Below are 14,739 nucleotides of genomic sequence, written 5' to 3' on the forward strand. Positions count from 1 at the left end.
TTTCCCTGGAAAACTGGGGGAGGAACCATAGCTTTCTTTTTTTGACAATGCGGCTACAGTTTGACTTCCGCTATTCTGTGCAATTCAACTAGTTAAATACTTTTCCAGCACCTACCACATGCTAGTACCTAAATCTCTGCCCTCTCATCCATCAAGCCTAGTAAAGGAGACAGATACAGAACTAAATAAATGAGTTCATTCAAGGGAGACCATGATCACTGAAAACAAATATAATAGACTAAAGAAGATGCCTGAAAATTTCAATTGTTAGAATAAGTCCTTGTAGTGTACTTCAGAGATGAGCTCCCTGAAAGAACTAATACAAACTGGCCTTGTCCCTGATATACATGTGTTCATTCAGTAAATATTAAATGGATAAGCAGGAATGACTGTGTAATTAAATAGATAATTCATCACTAATTATCTTGATAAATTTATTTTAAATTTTTTATTTGCAGTGCACTCATTTTACAAACCATATATATTACAGGACAGCTTACTTCCATGTATACACAACCCCTGTCCACACTGCCAAAAGTGGTCTCTGTGGACTTCTAGGGCTTTCTGGAGAACACTGTGAAAACCACTATCAAGAAAGTAGAAAAAGGTCTTCCCTGGTGGCGCAGCGGTTGAGAATCTGCCTGCTAATGCAGGGGACACGGGTTCCAGCCCTGGTCTGGGAGGATCCCACATGCTGCAGAGCAACTAGGCCCGTGAGCCACAACTACTGAGCCTGCGCGTCTGGAGCCTGTGCTCAGCAAGAAGAGAGGCCGCGATAGTGAGAGGCCTGCGCACCGCGATGAAGAGTGACCCCCGCTTGCCACAACTAGAGAAAGCCCTCGCACAGAAATGAAGACCCAACACAGAAAAAAATAAAAATAAATTAATTAAAGAAAGTAGAGAAAAAGGACAGGAAAAAAAGGGTGTAGGAATAGAAAGCATGAATAAGTTGGTAGAAATAAATCCACTTATTAGTAATTATGTTAAGTAAAAGTGGACTCACGTCTGCTTCCAGCCAAAGTTAAGTAAGAGGAGGACCAGGCTTATTTTATTCATCTTGAACAACTAGGAAACCAGGGAAAAAACACATGAAACCATGGTTTTCAGACATTGGACAAGAAGCAGCACAGGACTGTAATCCCAAGAGGAGGAAAACAAGCACTCTTGCCCCAGATTACTGCCTAGAGGCAGTCTCCATGCTGCATGTTACACAGAAAGGGGGAACCCAGACAGCCCTTTGGTTCTGCTAACTTGGGGAGGCTGAGTTTAAAGTTTGGAGGGGACTCAGTGGCTCAAATTTGATGGGAAGATTATTGTAGAGGAGAGAGCTGGACAGGAGAAAGAGCTCCAGAGAGCTGCAGAAGGGTCCCTTTAAGTCTGGTTGAATACTGATATGCACACATATGAGACAGAAGGAGTGTGGTAAGAGGACCCCCAAAGTGAGGCCATTTGGCAATATGTAAAAAGAGCCATGAAATTGTCATGTGCTTTGACCTGGGAATCCTACTTCTGACAAATGTCGTATACATCCACACGTCCACGGCTGCATTATTTATAATGGGGAAACATTGAAAAATCTGTCTAAAAATCAGGTAGTAATTATGTAAACTGTGTTATATAAGCTATGTGATAACCTGAAGTTTTTGAACCCAACGAATCCATGAATCTTACTGCTGTACCGTCAATTTTGAGGATATATACCTACAGGGGTGGGGGGCATTTCAGTGGTTCTCAATCCTGAACACATTAGAAAAATCTGTTTTTACTTTTTTTAATGTTGTTGCCTGGGCCCACTCTTGAATTTCTGAGAACGAGGCTCAGACAGTGAGCTTTTTAAAGCCTCTATGTTAATTTGAAGCACACTGAGGGATGAGAATCACTGGAGTAGAAGTTTTTCCAATTCTCAAAGGGATTTTCTTCTAAAATAGAATAATTACTTTCATAGATAAAAATAGTATGTAGTCATTTAAAATGCTTATTACAAATATTATTTTTAAATGGGAAAATATAATGTTGAAAAAAGTACATGCTAAACTGTATGTATACTGTGATTACAATTATGTGAACATATATTAAGGTGAAAATGCCAGAAGGAAATATGAAAAAATGTTGCCAAGAATGGTTTAACTCATGAGTAATTTTTTTTCTTTATTTTCCAAATTTTCTGATTCATATTTGGGGGTGAGGGGTACCTTTGAAGGACACCCAGCAGGTGGTGGGTTAGGAAACCCTAGTGGATTGCCCTCCCTTGGAGCCCTTCGGTATCCTTAGTCTCCTGACATCTCCCTTTCAGACTTAGTGTGCAACTGAGTCACTGTGCAGCCTGCATCAACCAGAGTGTTATCTCGTTAAAGCTAAACAATAGGATGGCCTAATTTAAGGGTTTCCGTGCAGGATGTCTGCCTCTAACCTCTGCCCTTTGGCATAGCTTATAGTCTTTCAGACCTCCCAAATCAGAGGTTTTAGATCCAATATTTCTTTGGAATCGTTGTTATAGAATAGCTATTTTTTTTTCCCCATGAGGAGACCTAAATTAAAAGATGAGCATTTGGGATCTTAAACTCTTTTCCCAGAGAATGTGGAAAATCTCCCTGTGTGGAAACTAGAAAATAGCTGATGCTAACCCTAGCAAGGCACAAAGCATGCAACTTTTAATTACTGCAAGACTAATAAACTGATTATGACCCCTTTCCTGCTGGGCCCTAAGAACCTGCAGGCATTCTTCTTTTTCAAAAGTTAGATAATAGCTCCTGTTGTTCTTTCTTTTAATTTCATAAAATAGCAAATCCCTGTAGTCCTGAGTGATTTAGCCAAGTAAGCAATTATAGGAGATTGCTGGATCCATCTGCTTTTCCCCAATAGATATGAAGGTGAGATATAGTATGTTCAGTTTTTCATTCTTCCAAAAAGTCAGTCAAACTCCTACTGCTTTGTAAGGTCACTGAATACCTCCTGCAGGCTCCTTTGAGAACTCTAGTTGAGAAGCTTCTTAAAACAGCAATCCTGTTATATTAGTCAGGCCTCCTTTGGTTGCAAATGGCAGAAGCCCTTCAAACTAGCTCATGCCAAAAAAAGAAAAAAAAAAGGAGTAGGCACTAATTAATAGCTCACATAACAAAAAAGTCTAGGAGCAAACTGGATGCAAAGTGTCATCAAACATCTCTCTCATTCTCTCAGCTCTACTTTCCTCTGTGTTAGCTTTATTCACCACAGGCTCCCTTCATGTGGAGGCAAAAATGGCTGCCCCTACCCATCTCCAGGCTCATATCATCCTTGCATGTGACCTCAGAAGGAAAGAGGTCCTCTCCTCCCAGCATCTGAGACAAACTGCAAAAACTTTGACCCTGCTTAACACACACACAGCCTGTGTGTGGTGCAGTCTGAAAAGATACTCTAATAATTGACCCATCTAGATTAGATACATCTTAACAGGAATCAGGAACTTGTAGTTGATGATCTCACCAGGTGGAAGGAACACTGTATCTTCACCATAATGTATATCCAAAACAACAGTTATCCATTTAAACTTTCAAAAATGTAAACTAGCTAGTGGGAAGCAGCCACATAGCACAGGGAGATCAGCTTGGTGCTTTGCGATGATCTAGAGGGGTGGGATAGGGAAGGTGGGAGGGAGGCTCCTGAGGGAGGGGATATGGAGATATATGTATGCATACGGCTGATTCACTTTGTTGTACAACAGAAACTAACACAGTATTGTGAGGCAATTATACTCCAATAAAGATGTATTTTTTTAAAACGTGAAGGAAAGGGAGAGAGAATTTTAGTTGAAAATACAACTTTAATAACTTGTCACTGAAGGATAGAGGTAATACAATCAAGAAAAAGAATCAAAGAGAAATGTAAAGGATAACAAAAACTAAAATATAGAGCATTTCCTTGACCCTAGAAATTTCCTCACTCCCCCTTCCAGTCATTACCCGCTCCCACATCGTCAACCACTGTTCTTATTTCTATCCCCATAGAACTTTCTTAAATGTTATATAATTGGAATTACACAGTATGTACTTTTCTATATTCTTTCACTCAAGATGAGGTGTATCCCTATTTTTGTGTACATCAGAAGCTCATTATTGATGCGTACTATTCCATTGTTTCAATATCTGCAAGTTTCTGTTGATGAACATTTAGGTGATCTTCAGTTTTTAGCAGTTATGAATAAAGCTTCTATAAACATTCTTGTACATTTTTTTTTTTTTTTTGCCAAATGTTCTCATTTCTCTTGAGTAAATACCTAGGAATGAAATTGCTAGGTAGGCATCTATTTAAAAAAACTACCAACCACCTTCCAAGTGGTTGTGACATTTTACACTTTTACCAGTAATGTCAAGCATTCCATTTGTTATGGACTATGACATCTTTGTCATGATACTATTAGTCTTTTTAATTTTAGCTATTTTGGTGGTTATGTAGTGGTATCTCATTGTGGGTTTTTTTTGGGGGGGGCGGTTAATAGATAGACATTCACTAATCATTTTAGGGTTTTTTCCCCATAAAGACAAATTTCAAGATGTCAGTATTAAAGCTAAAAGTCTTGTCTAATATTGATCAAAAAGGTGTTTTTTGTCTTTTGTTTTTGTTTTTTTTTTACGTCTTTATTGGAGTATAATTGCTTTACATTGTTGTGTTAGTTGTTGCTGTATAACAAAGTGAATCAGCTATACATATATCCCCATATCCCCTCCCTCTTGCTTCTCCCTCCCACCCTCCCTATCCCACCCTTCTAGGTGGTCACAGAGCACCGAGCTGATCTCCCCGTGCAATGCATCTGCTTCCCACTAGCTATCTATTTAACGTTTGGTAGTGTATATATGTCCATGCCAACTCTCTCACTTCATCCCAGCTTACCCTTCCCCCATCCCGTGTACTCAAGTCCATTCTTTACATCTGCGTCTTTATTCCTGTCCTGCCTGTAGGTTCATCAGAACCATTTTCTTTTTTTTAGATTCCATATATATGTGTTTGTTTTTCTCTTTCTGACTTACTTCACTCTGTATGACAGACTCTAGGTCCATCCACCTCACTACAAATAACATCTTTGGATGGGAAGAACTTTTAAATTTTGACAAAAAATAATTCATCAATTATTTTTTTAATGACTAATGCTTCTTTTGTTCTGCCTAAGAAACCTGCCTGTCCTAATGCCATGGAGATAGTCTCCTATGTTTTATTCCATATAGTTTATAATTTAGCTGTCATGTTTAGGTCTATGAATCTTTTCAGATTCATAGACCTAGACTTTCACGATTATTTTTATACGTAGTTTGAGATAGGAATGGAAGCTCATTTTTCTTTTCATACCTTTATTCCAGGATTTCTCTAACATCTGTGGTCAGAAAATATTTTGTATAGGAGGCTGACCTATTCATTGTAGGATGTTTAGCAGCATTCATGGCCTCTACCCACTAGATGCCAGTAGTGCCCCTACTCCATTGTGACAATCAAAAATGTCTACAGACGTTGCCAAATGTTGGGGGTGGGAGACAAAATTGCCCGTGGTTGAGAATGGCTACTTTATACAATTGTTCCAGCATCATCCTTTCAACATTGAATTGTTTTGGCTCCTTTTTTCAAAAATTAATTATTGTATACATGTGTATTTTTTCCTGGACTATCTATGCTGTTCATATGATCTACTTGTCTTAATTACACCAATATTGCAATACACCAGTACTGTAATCTTTATTGTATTAAAATCAGGTAGTAGAAAGTGCCTCAACTCTGTTTTTCTTTTTCAAGATTTTTTTATATTGAACAATACTGAATTCTGAAATCTTCCTCCAAAATATTAATTAGTTCTAGTAGTGTTTTTTTAGATTTCTTAGGATTTCTACAAATCCAAAGATGTCATCTGCAACTAAAGGCAAATTTACTTCTGGCTTCCCAATTGCATGCCTTTTACTCTTGTTTTGTTGCACTGAATAGGACAACTGGTACAAGTTAAAAAAAGTGAGGACAGATACCCTTGCTTAGTTCCCAATCTTAGAGGGAAAGCACTCAATATATTATCACTAGGTATAATATTTGCTGTATGTTTTTAGTAAATGCCGTTTATGAGATTAAGGAAGTTCTCTCCTATTCCCAGTTTTCTGAGAGTTTTTCATTTATGAATAGCTTAGCGTTGGCTTTTTTTTTTGCCTTTTATTTCTGAGTCTTTATATTTAGAGCACATTTTTTTAAGATAGCACACACTTGAGTCTTGTGTTTTTATGTGCAACCTGACTATTCCTGCCTTTAAAGTATTTGGTCCATTTTCATTTCTTTTAATTACTGATACAGTTGGTTTCTAATTGTTTTTGTCCCTTTCTTCTTATCTTCCTTCCTTTGGATTAACTGCATACTTTTAGTATTCCATCTTATTTTGCCTATTGACTTTTGAGTTGTATATCTCATTAATCTTTTGATAGTTCTAGTAATTACAATATTTATCCTTTATTTACTGTCACCTACTTTAAAACAGTATTATACCTCTTCAGATAAAATATAAGAACCTTAGAACAGCACATTCTATAATTTTGTTTACCTCTCTCCTATCCTTTGTGTTATTGTTGTTATAGATTTTCCTTCTGTGTGTATTATAAGCCACACAGAAATGTGATATTTTTGTTTTAAACTCTCAGTTGTCTTTTAAAGAAATCAAGAAATGAAAAAGTAGGGTTTTGTTTACATTCACCTAAATTGTTGTCATTTCCAGTGCTCTTCATTCCTTTCTGTTGTTTTCTATTTCTTCAACCTGAAAAAACTCTTTCAGCATTTTGTGTAGCACAAAACTTCTATCAAAAACTTCTTTCATTTTTTTTACCATATACAGATTTCTGGTTGACATTTTGTTGTTGATTAATTACTTTGAAGATTTCATGCCCTTGTTTTGGGCCTCTATTTTTTCTGATAAGAAATGAGCTATTATTCTTATCATTGTTTCCATGCATTATTGTATCTTTTTACCTCTGGCTGCAGTATTTTTCTCTTTATCTTTGATTTTCAGCAGTTTGACATTTATATTCCTAGTGTGGCTTTCTTTGTATTTACCCTACTTGGGATTCACTGAATTTCTGGGATTATTCCTAGGTTGGTGTTTTTTGACAAATTTAGGAAACTTTTGGCTATTATTTCTTAAAATATATTTTTGCTCAGTTTTGCATCTCCTCTCCCACTGAGGCTCCAATTACATATGTGTTATATGTAACTTGATGTGTTACTTGATATTGTTTCACAAATTACTATGTCTCTGTACATTTATTAAAAATCTTTTTTCTTTCTTTGCTTTAGTTTGGATAATTTCTATTGATTTATGTTTTGTCGGGATGAGTCTATTTGAGTTTTATCCCTAGTCCTAGTGCATAGCACTTACTGTAAGGTGTGGGATTTTTTTCTATTAAAGTGTGCCCTAATCCACTTTTCGCTGGATTTTTGAGGTAGACAATAAGTTCTCTCCACTCTGGATGGGGTGACATTCATCTCCCAGCACTCTGTGGCCTCTTTTTCATCAGTTTATTTCTTAACCTTTTGCACGGTTGCTGTATGCTGGCCCTTGAGGGGTTTTACCCAGTACAAGATCTGCTTATTGAAAGACATGAGCAAAACCCACCTGCCAACTTCTGGGTACTCCTCATACACTCTCCTCTCTTGTTTCCAATCTCTGCTACACAAATTCTAGCCATTTCTGCAGCCCTAAACTCTGATTTCTGTCTCATCAGAGGTAGACCTCTGGTTTCTGCTTGGGTTCAACCTACCTGCACCACAGTTAGGAAAATGACTCAGGACAGAAAGCTGGGGTAAACAGGGAGCTCATTACATGTGTTTCCCTTCTCTCAAGGACCACAGTCCTGCAGTGCCTGTTTACCAGTTCCTGAAAACAATTACCTTATTTATTTTTCCTGTTTTATGGTTGTTTAGGTCAGGAGATTAAGTCCAAAATGAATATCTTAGTCATGGCTGGATGTGAAAATGTATCACCTCTTGGGATTTTGGCTAAGAGCAAGTGTAGTATCTGTTCTTATTAGTTCTATAAGTTTTGAAAAATGAACACTGGCAGAATCAAGAACTATTATTTTAAAAGTATGCTTTGCTAATCATCTTTATCCTTCTGGCAACCCCTTACACAAACCCATCCACCTATCATATGTCCCATTCACTAGAAAAATGTTTTTAATTGTACATCAACTAAACTTCAATTTAAAAAGAAAGAAAAATATTTTTAGATCCAAATCCCTATTAACATATTAGGATATTTGCATTTTTAAAACATATTTTAAAGTAGAAAATCAAGAATAAATATTTAAATTTTCATGCATCTCTACTAGCTGATAAAATTAATGAACAAGGTATGTTCCTTTTGATCATCAAATTGCCCCCTCTGATATCAAATATATACTTATCACTACATTTAATCAAATATATACTTGCCATCTTGGTACTACATTTATAGCATAAAAGAACAAGTCTACACAGCTAACATTCTTTCTAACCTCATTACTTTTTTCTTCAGATCATGGCATTTTCTTTGCTTACATAATTCTCCATGTTCTTTTCTCCTTATTACTGCTCATAACTGACATAGAAGATGGGCAGAGTGACAAGAAATTAAACAATGCTTATATTTCATAAGAATATTGACCCTGAGACACCATGGGTTATGATACCTCCTCAGTTTGTATTCATGTACTGTATTCAAACAATCAGGTAAAGGGCACCAGGTATAGGGGAGATAAAGAGGAATCAGAAGATCTTAGTTGCAGTCTTCTGCCTTTTACTAACTAGCTGTGAGCCCATAGGTGATTTCATTTAACATCTTGGTTTCAACATCAGTGAAACGTTAGTGTTGGACTAAAGAATTTTAGTATCTAACATTTACTGAGAGTACTTTCTATGTTCCACGTACTATGCCAAGAATCTTAAATATTCAATGTTGTTTAATCTTCACCATAATAAATCTTTGAGATTATTTGTCAGGGTTCTCCAGAGAAACAGAACCAATAGGATATATATATACAGATATGTGAGAGGAGATTTTTCATTAGAATTTGCTTGCATGGTTATGGAGGCCAAGAATTTCCACAGTATGCCATCTTCAATCTAGAGAACGAGGAAAGCTAGTAGTATAATCCAGCCCAAGACCAGAGGCCTGAGAACCAGAGGGGTTGCTGATGTAAGTCCCAGAGTTTAAAGACCCGAGAACCAGGAGTTTCAATGTCCAAAGGAAGGAGATATGGGCATCCCAAATCAAGAAAAGAGAGCAAATTAGTCCTTCCTCCTCCTCCTTTTTCTATTCAGGCCCTCAGTGGATTGGGTGATGCTCACCTGCATTGGAGAAGGCAATCTGCTTTACTCAGTCTACTGATTCAAATGCTAATCTCATCCTGAGACACCCTCACAGACATACCCAGAAATAATGACCAACTATCTGAGCATCCCTTAACCCAGTCAAGCTGGCAAATAAAATTAATCATCACAGAAACAGATATTATTATTATTGTTATCTTATGAATACTTAAAACTGAGGTTCAGCACCACTAAGGATCTCCTCTAAGTGGTAAACAGAAGAGCCGGTTTTGGACTTACCTGTCTGATTCATGGGCCCCCGCTGGTAACCCTCAAATTCCCAGTGACACAGATTTTTAAACATTCTCCAAAATATTGAATTTCATATCCTGTTGGGAAAAAAGCTTACACACAGACTGGAGAGTCTTATCACTCCTCCTTCTGTTGAGCATAACCCAGGCCTGTACTGTGTTTGCACATTGTCTGTCAAATGTAGTTCCCAAGCAGAAACTTTGTCTTAACACAACATTCTGCCTAGAGGTTCACACATTGCTGGCACTTGTTAAGTGTTCATAACAATATGAATGGCATCTGTTTACTAAAAGGCACTTTGCCATTAATGCTTATTTGACGTTAGTTCAAAAATATTTTTAGCAATGCTAAATGTTGAAAATATTCTAATCTTCTTAATATATGTAAAAGACCGTTTATATTAATATTAGCCCACAATAGCCTCAGTTTGGCCTAGTCTGGTCCTCGATAGACTGGACTCCCAGTAATATTCCTAGCCAAGATCTATTCCAGTTCATTTATTCATTTATTCATTCATTAGTTAGTGAATGTTTAGCATTTAGTGAATATTTAAGCATATTTTTCACCTACCATTGTGCTAAGTGCTAGACAAATAAAACAGATATAATTTCAACCTTCAGGAATTTATCATCTAGTGCACTGGGGTTTTGCATACAGGTAAGTAAACAGACAATTACAATTTGGTATAATAAGTACTATGGAGTTAGTACAACAGAAGGGGCATCTGAACCAGGATTAGGGGTCAGAGAAGTCATCCTACACAAAGTGATATCCCAGTAAGACTTGAAATGTTCTCATAAATTAGCCAGGTAAAGAGCAGGTGGAAGAGGATCCCAGAGGCAAGAACTTGTTCAAAGAACTAAACGTTAGGGAAAGAGAAAGGCATTATTGGAAAAACTGAATATAGCTCAGAATGGTCCAAAGGGGAGTGGTAAAAAATGAGACTGAAAGGTAAACAGACATCATTCTAATGGACCTTATAAGCTTTATAACCTCCATGTTAAGCCATGGAACCTTTACCTGAAGACAACTGAAAAGATTTAAGTGGTCAAGTGAGATAATCAGATTTGCATCTTGAAAAGGTCACTTACTTAGGCTGCAGTGTAGGAAGCAAATTACAGGGGACAAGGATGGATCAAAGGAGAACAATCAGGGGCCTTTTAAAATGATAGTATCCTTAATTATAGTAAAGGCAGTAGATGAATTAGAGTCAATTAAGATAAAATTGACAAGACAAGGTGGGAGTTGTTAGAAGAGAGGTAGTTGGGAAGGAATGGGAATCAAAGACATACTTGTGTTTTTGGCTTGGAAAACTGGATAGATGTTAATCCTACTCATTGGGATAGGGAACATGGAGGGAGAAACAGCTTTGAGGTTAGAAAAACTGATTTCAGTCAAGTCTAAAGAGATAGTTTTGTTGTTGTTGTTTAGAATATCTTCTGGGACTATTTCAATTCTGATGTAGTCCTAATCTGTCCCACAGATTAGCACCTGTGAACTAGAGTGTATTCAGTTTTATCTTTCTTCATCAATTCAGTCAAAAATGCACTTCAATTACTGGAAGGGTGATGATAGGAAATGGAGATTACTCATCCTGAATAATATTGATTCTTGAAGAAGGTGTTGGTGGAACATACCTCACAGGCTGGACGAGATCCTGTGGGGAAAGTACTATTCTGGGCTAGTCAATAAAATTTTATGTCCAGGCACATAAAATACAATACTAGTTCTATGGAAAATGACTGATAGAGAAAGGTCCTAGAGGATTGCAAGCCAATCTCAGCTGATACAGAATTTCTGCAAAAGCTGATACAGCATTTCTGAAAATGTAGCTGCTTTCATAGAAATGGACAAGAGACCTGGTGATATAGTAAATTAAATCGAATGTCCCAATCTGGTAGCTTTCACTGTCCACTGCCATAGGCTCCCCACAAAGACTGGACTTATTCATTGAGTGAAACCATTGGGAACATCCACCAAATTGCCTAACTGCTAAAAACTGAGATTATACTCAAAGAATCCTGTGCTCCCCAGCTGACTACATTTCTCATCCAGACTACTCTACTCAATTACTTTACCTCTCCAGCATCGGCAGACATCTGCATTTGTGACTCCACCATGGAACAGGGCTTAATGACAGTAGCCTAGGTATTTTTCAGGGAAGGTTTTAAAACCGTAGCCATAATATTGAACTATATAATGAAATCCTTAAAAATAAATTAACTGCAGGTATCTTAATGTGTTGATGTAATGGAAGATGTCTGCCAAGAAGGATGGTTTTGGCTAGGATCTTAGGTCCATCCTTCTGATGATAATTAGGTAATATGTTTGGTTGCCTGTTGTTTATTGAGCCCACTCCTAATTTATGACAATAAAATCATGTTTTCAATTTAAAAGGAAAAGTTTATGTTTCTGTGTTCTATAGTGCAGTGGCTAAAGTGGTTTAAAGTTTCTCAGATGAAAGTTAGAACAACGAAGGATGCCAAAGAGCCATCCCTGTTTTATGCTGCTCTGCCTTGTCATCTTTAAAATGATTGCTTTGAATTGTCAAGGTGGTATTATAAACAATGTAAAGAACATCTTTGTAATTATCTCCTTAGATTAAATTTCTAAAAGTGGGATTATATCCTGGATCAAATAATTTGCTCAATCTACAATTTATTTATATACCAGACTACTTACAAAAAGAACTACCCATTTAACTAACTCCCATGAATAAAACTTGAGTGATTATTTCCTCACATCTTCATTAATAATGGATTTTATCTGTATTTTAATCTATACTGATCCAAAAGCCAAAATATATTTCATAGTTTATTATTTTCACTTATCTGATTATTAATGCAGTTTCATATATTTTCATATTTCTTGGCCATTTGTATTTTTTCTATTAATCACCTTTGTATAACCATTGTTCATTTTTTAACTGGGCTATTGATTTGTTTTTCTCATTGTGGGCCTCATTTTTTTCTCCTGATTTTTAAATTTGTAATATTCTTGACATTAATATTTTTTTAATTTTTACTGCCTGGAAATCACCTTTGTTTGATATTAATACTGTTGCTCCTGTTTCTTTTTGACTGTGTTTGTCTGATATATTTGCCATATATATTTATCTATAAATTTCTCTAGCAAACTCTAAAGTTATTCAGTTTTTCTATCCTCCTAAATAAGTCCTTAGTAAATTTTTATCATTTCCCAATGTTTCTTGATTTATTTAAATAGATTCTTTAAAAGTGCCCACATAAAAATATGTTTTTTTTACATTTAGCAGTTCATTGCTATTCCAATATGTGTTATCAATTTCTGAACTCACTGTAGGTCCTTGCACCCTACTCCTTTTCTTTAGGTTCAATTTTAGTATGTTTTTATGCAAAAATGTATGAGTGGTAAACTTTCTAGAACTCCCTGTTTGAAAACAATGATTTATTTAACCCTTACTGGAATGATTCTTTTAATTGGGTGTGGAATTCTAGCTCAATTTCCCTCAGCTGTTTGAAGACATTCTTCCTTTGTCTTCTGACAATTTTGCTACTGATGAGAATTCTACCGTCAATCCACCTCTTCTTTCTGGTTATCTTGCCCTTTGATTTAACGAAGTTTCACTTTATTTTTCCTGTTCAGTATTTGGAGAGTTTTATGGATTTAATTGTGTCCCCTAAAATGATGTGTTGAAGTCCTAATCGCAGTGCCTCAGAATTTGACTTTATTTGGAAACAGTGTCCTTACAGGGGTAATCAAAATGAGGTCATTGGGAGTGGACTTCAATTCAGTATGACTGTTATCCTTCTAAAAGGGAGAAGTTTGCACATAGAGACAGACATACAACGAAGAGTTAGAGACACAGAGAGAATGCCATGTGAAGATCAAGGCTGAGAGTGGGATGATGCACCTACTAGCCAAGGAACACCAATATCGCCAGTAAACCACCAGAAGATAGGAGAGAGGCAGAGAACAAATTCTTCCTTATAGCCCTCAGAAGGAATCTATGCTGCTAACACCTTGGTTTTGGACTTCTAGCCTCCAGAGCTGTGAAACAATACATTTCTATTATTTTAAGCCACCCAGTCTGTGGTACTTTGTTACAGCAGCTCTAAGAAATAATACAGTGGGCATTTTCAAATGAGGCTCATGTGTTTCTTTAATTTTAGAATATTCTTAACGATAATATATTTGAATATTTCTTCTCTACTATTCTTTATATCCTCATTTCTGGGTTTTTATTAAATTTATATAAATTTAAATTTATTTAAATTTTTATAAATTTAGAATATATCAATTAATCTATGTCTTTTAACTTTTCTTTCTATGAGTTTTGGTTGAATTCCTATGCCATATTCCAATTTGTTAATTCTCCCTTTGACTTTTTCTAGTCTATAGTTTACCTGAATATTGATTTTCTTATTCCAATATTTACATTTTTTATGTTCAGGATTAACCTGCAAGTTAATTAACCCAAAGTTAGCCTTAAGTTAATTTACTTCCTTATTTTTAATTTTGTTGGTTTTCTTAGTATTACTTTTCTTAGTGTGTTTGAATTTTTAATTTGAACTCTTACTTTCTGTGGGAATTTGTTCTTTGCCACTGTGCACATTCCTCCTTGCCTAACAGTTTTACAGTTGTCTTAAATTCCACCTTGTCCCAGGGTCCCCTTTCAAGTACCTGATGATATTTAGTCTGAACTAGCAGGTAGATTGGCCCTAGGTCCTAGCTTTGATTCTGTGCTTACTTCCATCTCTCAATATACTCTATCTATAATTCAGGAAATTTTTGGTCACAACTTTTTACAACTTCCCTTCATGGATGATGGAGTACCAACACAGCCCCTATTTTAAGCAGTAAGCCTGACCCTTGTCTCCTGCCTTACATGAAGCACATTTAAACTCTGTTACTCCATCACAGATTTGCCTAATTCTGGTCCCAAAGTCTAATAGGCTTTTAGTTTACTATTTTTGGTTTTCTCTTGCATTTTCATAGGCATAGGTAAATTTTTTGTTCAGCATGTCTTTTCAGTGTTTTCACTTTAGAGTTTATCTATCATTGCTATATATTTAGAATGGCAAGTGAGGACTCAAACATGAAATCACAACCCCATCTTGAACAGAAACCCTGGATTACTTCCTAACTTCATATCTTTCTGAGTCATTC

The 14,739-nt window shown here is 36.2% G+C and overlaps 1 pseudogene; it reads left to right on the forward strand.

Moving 5' to 3' along the window:
* Positions 1–7,969: 7,969 nt before the first annotated feature.
* On the forward strand, positions 7,970–8,117 carry LOC115802434 (U2 spliceosomal RNA; annotated as a pseudogene).
* The last annotated feature ends 6,622 nt before the right edge of the window (positions 8,118–14,739 follow it).

The sequence above is a fragment of the Delphinapterus leucas genome, chromosome 4 (assembly GCF_059928025.1).
Source record: "Delphinapterus leucas isolate spDelLeu-1000000601 "Yukka" chromosome 4, BTC_Dleu_Yukka2, whole genome shotgun sequence".
Classification (NCBI taxonomy): Eukaryota; Metazoa; Chordata; class Mammalia; order Artiodactyla; family Monodontidae; genus Delphinapterus; species Delphinapterus leucas.